Raw genomic sequence first — 10,050 nt, 5'->3', positions numbered from 1 at the left:
CATACCTCGTTTACCTAAAATGTCAAATTCCTATCTACACAGCACTTTATTAAAATTTGTAATTTAATGCTGCTAATTCCCATGGTACAATTTTCCATAAAACATTTTCCGTTAACTGAAATCTGTAATTGAAGTTGGTCCAATGCCATGTGACTGTAAAAATGCTATGAGCTAATAACTAATAACTTGGAGGCCATTGGTGCAATGTTAGATCTGTACTTTGGTAAAATATGTTCTTAGAAGCAGGTGTTAAGAGTGATGGCACTCTGTCCTTTTGAAAAATGATTTTCAGAATATTCTCTCAATTGTGAAAAAGCTGACACCATCATTGACTGCTTTGAGCTTTTGGAAGTGCAGTACTGTGCTCTGGATGAAAATCATGTCTCACACTTGTAACTGAATTGCGCTTGTTGAAACACGGAATGCAAGTCTTTTGTTGCTCTTTTACTGACAGCTCAATTTGATGCACATTGGGAAATAAGTGAACAAATAAGTTAATTGCACTTATGAGTTACCTGCTAGCAACAATATTGTGCTCTGCCCACTCGTCTAATATAAGGTGCCTAGGAAAGCTGCTTTCTCGGCTTGCTAGACAACAATTCAAGCAAATCGTATTAATAGATTTTTATTACAGTAAGAGAAATGACAATACTTAACTTTGTGTATTCACAAAGGTGTCTTGCAAGCAAATGGCAACACGTAAAAAATCAATGTCCTTTGGTACACGTAATTCCAATGCACGTAAAACAATACAGTTCACAAGTCACTGCTGTAGTCTTCGAAGGAGATCTAGTCATCAACCCGAGCGTGATCAGGTGGAACGGCACTTATATTCTCTTGGCCTAGATGCCGCACCTGTCTGTGTCATCCTAGAGGAGTCTGTCAACGTACTATTGGCTGACGGTGTCTCTCAGCCCTCTCTGCTCTTCCGTTATTGATCGTTGTGCTGGTACTAGATGTTATGCAATATTCAAGGGAACTGCACTTTTAAAATGTGGAATGTTTAAAGATTTTGTTGAGTGGAGTGCTGTATTTGCAATTGACTTTAATAATAACAGTAAAAACTGGCCCAAATGCTGTAAGACTGTGTTAGGGAACAGTGGGTCAGAGTAACTGTGAACCCCTGTATAGGTATGGGGGATCAATGAACTGTAGTAAAAATGCCACTTAGCAAGTAGTGGCTCCCCAGGGAATTCGTTAAAAAACATTATTGAAAAAGCCAAAAGAAAACCGTAAGTATGAAAAGCAATAGAAATTCGTACAGCAACATGAGAGGGGACATGCAAAATACATTTACTGCCAGTTGAGAATACATGTGAAAATGAAACTTCCTGGCAGATTAAAACTGTGTGCCAGACCGAGACTTGAACTCAGGACCTTTGCCTTTGGCGGGCAAGTGCTCTACCAACTGAGCTACCCAAGCATGACTCGCGCCCCGTCCTCACAGCTTTAATTCTGCCAGTACCTCGTCTCCTACCTTCCAAACTTCACAGAAGATCTCCTAAGTTCACAGGAGAGCTTCTGTGAAGTTTGAAAGGTAGGAAATGAGGTACTGGCAGAATTAAAGCTGTGAGGATGGGGTGCGAGTCATGCTTGAGTAGCTCAGTTGGTAGAGCACTTGCCCGCAAAAGGCAAAGGTCCCGAGTTCGAGTCTCAGTCCGGCACACAGTTTTAATCTGTCAGGAAGTTTCATATCAGTGCACACTCCACTGTAGAGTGAAAATTTCATTCTAGAAACATGTGAAAATGCTTTTAGTGTCACTTGTTCAAATCAAAGTGAAGTAAGTTCAGTAGTCGGTAAGACATTGCTTTTTCATTTAAATGTGTCACAGTACTGCTATCCAGACCAAAATCAAGAAATATGAAATAAGTAAGGCTGCCTACAGTAATATTTACTGAGAACAAAACTTTTAACTGTGTAGCCCTTCACACTTCAGTGAAGAGAAATACATTTGTGAAGGTGAATTAATGCACGATTTCACTGATGTTTTGTCTGTTATAACTACAAGTAAAATTTTTCCCATAATATGGTTAGTTGCTGCTATGGAGTCTCATTCTTTAGAATAAAATAAGAGATTTTGATATTTAATGAACTGTTCCTGTGACATTCAGAAAAATGATGCCATACAGAGGGAACCAAGTGTCAGCCTGATGTCCAGACACTATTTCATAAGAAGGTGTATTCTGAGAGGAAGAGTGTTTATTCAGGATGATCAAGAAGCAGAAGAAGTTAGTCAGTGTCTCTGAAGGGTGAAGTTAGGCAATACTACAGCTCTGAGTAGGCTCCTGCAGGTCCTGACTACAGAAGAAAACCAGAACAAATGAAAACACCACCACCCAATGGTGACATCTGACCACTACAGTCTGTTTTTCCTGCCGGGGTGTGGTGCTACAGTTGAAGAAGTACTGGCCAGCAGACTCCCATATGTAACTCTGCCCCCCCTCCCCCCCCCCCAAAAAAATAAATAAATAAATAAATAAAAAATTTCAGACCCTCTCTCTCAGATGTTCAATGACATTCTCTGTAAACAGCTGTATCATCATGTCAAACACCACTGTCTTCAGCTGCAAATTTTGAGGTGCAGAACACTCCAGTACTAGATGAAGCATCCAGTCACCTTCTACAGTAGTTCCAGGCATCTACTGAGCTGGGGACCATCAGACAACTTGGTAACTTCACGCCGCTGGGTCACTTGCCCAATGACTATAATGTTTTATAACTAAGGGTGCATGTTTTAGAATCAAAGAACCCACTGATGATGGGGATAAACAAATAATAAAAGCATTTTGCATCAAGCTGGACCCACAATACCCATACTATTGTTTTTGAATACAGGCCTACTCTAATCAAGGATGGTTTACTAACATTTCGCCATGCGATTTCAGTCGCACCCGCCTCTACAAGCCACGTCCAAGCTGAAACTACAAATTGCTGATTCCTCTGTCACTGTCAGGGTCAGCTCTCAGCCCCAACAACTCACTGAAATATATGAAATGATGTAATGTAGTGAACAAATATAATGAAGTATTTCTAATAATAAGGTAAATAATGAATATGAGAGGTAGTATATGATGAAGTGACAATAAGGGAACCTGTCTTTGTGGTAGTTTATTTTGAGAATGCACTTATTCAGTCATCAAGTTTGTAGGAAAATAATTCAATGTGGTAACAGACATTAATAAGTGGTAGAATATGACTACAGGCAAAGTACAACTTTTACTCTGATAAAACACCTGTATGGCACGAGGCAACATTTCGAAAGCCTATATGAACATTGTGGGGCTAGTTAGAAGCACTTTACTATCTTCAAGAAAATAATGGTAACACTGAAGGAATATAACAACTTATGTGAGAAGACTGAATGAAATCCTGATTTGTTTAACAACTCAGTACATATATACTGTTATGAACTTTATTTTCATTCATTTGTGACCTTGATTTAGTTAAGATCTTTCACGTGGAATTTTGTTGTATGTGTGTTCTACATACAATTAATCAATATTAGTTAAGATTCATCACATCATTTTCAGGTTTTTGTAAAAATATCCTACTTTACCACAATCACTTTCTTAAAAAAAAAAAAAAAAAAAACATACAACACTGAGGGTTGGGTAATTGGAATAATGGACACTGAAAAAGGGTAGCTGTGCCAAGGAAGTGAATCCTCAGCTAGGACTACTGAAAGCTTGGGGTCAAGCTAGGGCAAGGATTATATGCTTCCCAGGACCCCATGCCACAGTCAGTTAAAATATGTAGTAGAGTGATTTTTTAAAATTGGTGCCTCACATCTAATGAAGAACATATTGAATGTCATTAAATTTCTTGCAAAAAAAATAGTAAAAATTATTCAAGCATCAAAAATTGTGAAAAACTTAAAAGTTATCTATGCAACTACTTACAACTTTGAACAGGTAATATGTACTCTGAAACTGACAATTATCTGAAAGTCTATAATTTTGCAGTGTAGGTCAATGGCCAGCTTCAGCCTCATGTTCGTACTTACTATTTCGGATTTATATTGTATGGAATTTTTGTATTTGACATTCATTGTTCATTTAAAAATATCTGTGTAAAACATAAATGTTTACATATTGGTTGTTTCCTAGCCAACTCTGCGGCCAGCATTGGAGTACACTGCAGAGTATGCACTGCTGTCCGTGATGTTCACACACACTGTTAAGAGACATGTCCCACCTTTTGCAGTTCTGGGAGACCATCATAAATCCTGGTGATTTCAGTGGAATTATTGTCTTTGAATAAGAGTAACATTCCTGTTTCTCTAATTGTGTATTTGATTTAGTTTCCTTCTGTACTATAATGTAGCAGCTCTTTCTATCTACGGTCCAAGTTTCATCGAGATATGTTACTTGGCAGTGACACATCATGCTGAAGTTACTTTCATCCTTAAGTTTTGCACACTTGTGAGTATATTGTTGTGAGAGGTAGTAAAAGTTTTAATTATCATTTCAAAAAATGAAAAAGGTACAACATTTTTTTCATTTGTTTGTGTGCAGGTACACTGAAATCGCCATGCCACAGTACCATAAGCATGCTGCTACAGGAGCCAAAATACAATGTTGCATTTGATTGATAAAGTGGAGTCTTATGCAGTAATTGGTTTCTGCATTTGAAGAGGAACAATGCTGCAAATATTCATGCTCAGATGGTGGAAGTGTACAGGAATGATGAATGCACCATCATATGACATAGTGGTCAAACAAGTGTGAACTATGAAGAATGAAGTAGCAGAGAATCTTTCTGTGAAGAACCAGGAAACAGAAGAGAAGTTCAAGTCTTGGTGCTCCAGGAGCAGTATATCACAACTGAGTGATAGTGGAAAAAATAAATTTCAGTCATGAAATAGTTTTCAGCTTTTTCACAACTTTTGAACATGACAAAGGTTGCCACCCACTGGGTTCCTCGACTGCTCACACCCATCCAAGAAGTCTGCCAAACCGAGGAAGCAATGGGAATATTACAGCTATTGCACAAGGCTAACCCTCATGACTTCTCTAGCTGCCTAATCACAGCGGACAAGTGCTAGGCATACTAGGATCCTGAGGCAAAGGAGCAAAGCAAGCATTTGGATTTCCTACCACCAAGAAAAACTGTCATCACAGTAAAGGTCATTTTTGGGATTGCCATGGTGTGGTGTTAACGGATTATGAATGTCAAGAGAATACCACCAACATCTCTTGACATGGTTACAGGAGGCTGTGTAGGCAAAGTGCCACGATAAGATGTCAAAGGGGTTGTCTTTGATCCACAACAACAAATCTGCTCATAACCCCTTGTGCTGTTGAGTGAATTACATTTTCTGTAAATTATTTTCGATTGAATGTTTTGTGTTTGTCTTAGTATGACTATATATTTACTGGTGTATGTTGGAACGATGTTAACTGGGTGCGAGTTGGATGTATGTCGTCTGGTGGGAAGGAAGGAAGGAGAGATGTAAAGTTTTTCGGGAGTTGCATACTATTGGAATGAATTTCGCTGAATGAACATTGTAATTGATGGCAGCAAGGCATCTAGGACTATTAAAATTGCAAATTACATACAAATCAGTTTGTTGTCTGTTATTTCAAGGAGCATGTCAACCTATAGGGTTTCCAGATCTACAAGAGAATCTGGGTTCTAGATAGGAGAAATTCAAACAACAGATTGGAGGAGATCCTTAAAAAAAAAAAAATAAATAAATAAAAAAGATGTGGTGCCATTGTGGCCAGGATACTTTTACGTTTGGATTTTTGACAGTGTTTAAGTTTCAGTTGACCAAAAAGCATATAATTGTGTTGAATGATTTTAAACCAAATATAGTTTGACATAGTACATGTGGAGAAGTTTTGGAATGATGCAACATTATGGACGTACATGGTTGTAAAAGGTTGAAGCACTATTACCAAAGTTGACACCACCTACCCAATCCAGGACAATAATAAGCTAAGTACCAATTAAAACATTTATTTTTGTATTTTCTCAGTGCAGTGTTGTGTGAACATTTTCACCAGTTTTTTAGCACTGGTAATTTACAAATTTATAAAAAAAATGGATTGTGATCAGAACAATGAAATAAATATGCCGAAGCTACCAGCTTCAAATAGTGACTTTAAACAGGACGTAGCCAATAAAGACATGTTTCAGGACGTGTTAGATGATAGTCAACCAAAATAGTTAAATGAAATCAGTGCAGACTCAAGATTTTTAGACAGTAGTGTGTTACATTCGAGTCCGAACCATGAGAAACAAGTACAGTTGCACGTAAGTGAAACAATGTTGAGTGAAAAACCCCAAACAGTTAAATTTACAAGACATGTTTTCTGCATTAATGTTATAAATGGAAAAAATAGTGACAGACTTGAAAAATAGTGAAAAACTTGAAAAAAAAAACTGTCATCAATGGGAAGAAATAGTAAAAAGCTTGAAAAGAAACTGTCAATGGAAAAAATTAGTGAAAAACTTGAAAAATTAAGTCTCACAATGTAATCTCACTAGAGCAGAGCTTAATGCACAAATTTCTATGTTAAAAAAGACTTGGTTGGTGTGTTTTCTGAAGTGAAAGCTATAGATGACCATATGAAAAAAGTTGAGGGGAAGGTAGAGGCTTTAGAGTCCAAAATACAATCTTTAGAGGCAAAAATAGGGGAAATAGACAAGGATCTCAGATCTGAGGTAGGTGCTGTTGAAGTTAGGTGTAAAGATGCTGTTGAAGACAATAGTAAACAAGCTGTAACCTTTATAAATAAGCTAAATGAAAAAATAGATGGTGTTGCCTCAGATGTAGATGAAAAAGTTCAGAAGATACCTGAGATAACAGACTCAAATGTGTCAGACTTACACAGTGATGTCACTATTATCAAAAAACAAGTAAAACAATTACAAGATGGGGCTTATCTAGAAACATTCTGTAATGTAGGACACGCAAGCTGTCCTATTATGCCACTAAAGTGTTTCCCCGGTGACAAGCATTTTCATGCAGTTGATTTTTTACATTGCCTTGATAGTTTTCTCCCTGGTATGAGTGATGAGTTAAAAAATTAGTTTATTAAAAGATCATTAGAAGGGGAAGCCTTGTCATGGGCCAACCAACTTGACTGTAGCAATTTATCCATAGATGAACATGAAAAGAGTTTCTTGAAAAAGTTTTGTTCCGACACTGAATGGGCAAGTATAAAGAGTGAGTTTTTAAATGGTCCAGTGTACAGGGAGCAGAGAGGGGATATGGAAGAGTTTTGCAAAGACCAGATCATGAAACTTGCACACTTAAACCAACCTTTTGATGAATTAACTCAAATAGATGCACTTAAGAGAATGCTACCAGAAAGAATTCAAATGGGGTTAGTTTATGGGCCAGATGATTCTGCAGAACAGTTCCTAAATTATGTAGAAAAGTTGGACAGAGCATATAATGAGTTTGGCCAACATAGTACTGATTTCAGGAGGCCAAAGCGGAGTAATCACAATCATAATAGAAATACAAATAATAATGACAATTTTAATTAAGGATGTAACAACAGGAATGACAGGAATCCAAATAATTTTAGAAATTATGAGGATGAGAAGAAAAAAAATTGTTTGGTTATACCAAAAAGGTAAGGTAATCAAATTTTACAAAATGTACAAGTATATCAAATTATGTTGAACATGTGAACATGTAAGTGTAAAAAGTTTTATAATTGCAGGAGTAATGAGATAGTACACACAGAAGTTTTGGTAAATTTTGAGGAAGTATATGGGATATATATAGCTATTAGTAGAAGAGTACACCTGAGTTATTTAGTGTCATGCACTAGTTTTCAAAGTGTTTGTATAATGTAACAAGTGAAAATACAGTTGCCTAGTGAAGTGTATTTGAAAGTAATGAAATGAGTTTAGGGAGTGTTACCTTTCTAACCCGTAAGTTGTAGTAATATGATTGTTTACAGTAATGAGTTGTGCAAGCAATGGAATGATTACACACAGTAACATAAAAAAACATATTAATAGTGTAATGTCAGTTTATATTGTTAGAGGAAAAGCTATACCGGTTGTAGTGTCTGCTGCTATGTGATGTTATTTTGTGAGGTAGATATATTGTGTGAGATGAAGCACGTGATTTTTCTTAGTTGATGATTATTATGGAGTATTTAGTGGAGTAATGAGGTGATATTATGAGGATATGAAGTGGAGTTATCATGTTGAAGCAATGAGGAGATATTTGATGTATTTAATGAAGTATTGATGTATTACTGATGTAATGAGGAGAATGATGTTAGGTAGGGGCTGGTTAGGGAACCTGTTTTTTCTTACTGTGGAGAAAGTTTATGAAAGACACACACAGACAGCAAGGTTTGGAATGCAAGTTGTTTTTTTTTTTTTTTTTTTTTTTTATTTCAAGTAGCAGATGCAAGTAAATACTCAGTTATATTTATGTAGAAAGGTTGATTCTATGTGAAGTGCGACATCTTTTTTAATTAGGCAACATGTCAGTAGTCTGCACACTGAAAAGTGATTAAGCATCTTGTTGGCAATTAATGTGAAGAACATGACACTTGAAAATAGGAAGTAAACTGGAGAATGTCTTTAGTGAATTAACAACTATACCTATACACCACTACTTACTTGTACGCTGTTGAAAGGTAATGAGAAGTGAAAACTTTTTATTTCTGAACTTATGAAATTTTTTATACATAAACTGAATCATAGAAGGTAAGTCAACACATCTGAACACTTGATGGTTAATGTATTCAGTACTTATAAGTCTTTATAGTTTGAACTACTTATTGTATCAGACTATATACTTAAGACATATAACTGTTTTGTCACTGTTTCTGAACATCTAATGAGAGGTGGGAGTTATACTGTTATTTTTCTGAAAGCATGATGAGGTATATACTAAGTTTTTGAAACATTTTACCCCAGATGGGAGACTTTATACTGAATTTTCTCATGCTTGATGTGCACCTAGTATTACAACTATACAGTGACTTATTGAAACATGTAATGAACAACATTTATCTGTACAGAAATTCTAGTTTTTAAGTGTTTCAACACAACCATATCCCATACAATGACTTGTAAGTATCTTAGTGCTCTTACATATATTCTTTGATGTTTTTGTTATTTATGTAACCCACTATGAGCATGGGGGTGGTTCTTGAATGATACTAACAGGTACAAAGATTACTTTGCCATTGAATACTGTGCCCACACCCATAAAAACTGTATAACATTTTATCATTTTTGTAAATACCTTGAAGATACTGTCTGATATATGTATACTATCATTTTTCTTTGAACTACTTGTAAACACTGCAGAATGCACCATGCAATTTTACATAGATGTCTATGACACAGAACAGTGAAACAAATCCTATTATCACTGAAGTGTGTAAAAGATATTGGGAGAGTTATTGAAATCTGTGGGCACCTGTTTCCCAAAATCTGATACATAATATCGTCTGTGTACAGTATATAATTTTGTGTATTACCTAAGTGGACATTTCCCAATTATATCTAGTTTTACCTGAGTTTTCAACCAGAAATGGTATGTAAATTTCAGACAACCCTATGATCTGGGGAGGACATTTTCATTTTTGTGCTTTAATTGTTAGTTACATGACATGTTTCTATGGACATGCACCATAGTGCTTATAAATATGTTATTCCATTGATGATGTACAGTATCCTAAGCCATGAGTTGAATCAAATTGATACTGAACTTGGCTGTGTGTTTAAACACACTACATGGTATCCCCAACTGGACTTGAACTTAAATTGTCATAAGAACTTTTAGTTACGTGATAGATTTTACTGTATGGTACTCCGAATTGAAGTTGTGCCATGTTAGCACACCGGACTTATATTTGATCTACTACACACATAATATAGTATCGTGGAACTAAGTAGTGCTTATGTATCACGCAGAACTTTATCAAATGCTTCGACATTTTACTACTGTCTATGCTGCAAGCAGTATTTCATGAACTACTGACAATTTAAAATGGTATTGTAAGCCATGGTAGTGAAAAAAAGTCACAGAGGACTTGCTTCTGAGATATGGTATCAAATTT

The sequence above is a fragment of the Schistocerca nitens genome, chromosome 3 (assembly GCF_023898315.1).
Source record: "Schistocerca nitens isolate TAMUIC-IGC-003100 chromosome 3, iqSchNite1.1, whole genome shotgun sequence".
NCBI classification, from domain to species: domain Eukaryota; kingdom Metazoa; phylum Arthropoda; class Insecta; order Orthoptera; family Acrididae; genus Schistocerca; species Schistocerca nitens.
This window is presented reverse-complemented; position numbering follows the sequence as displayed.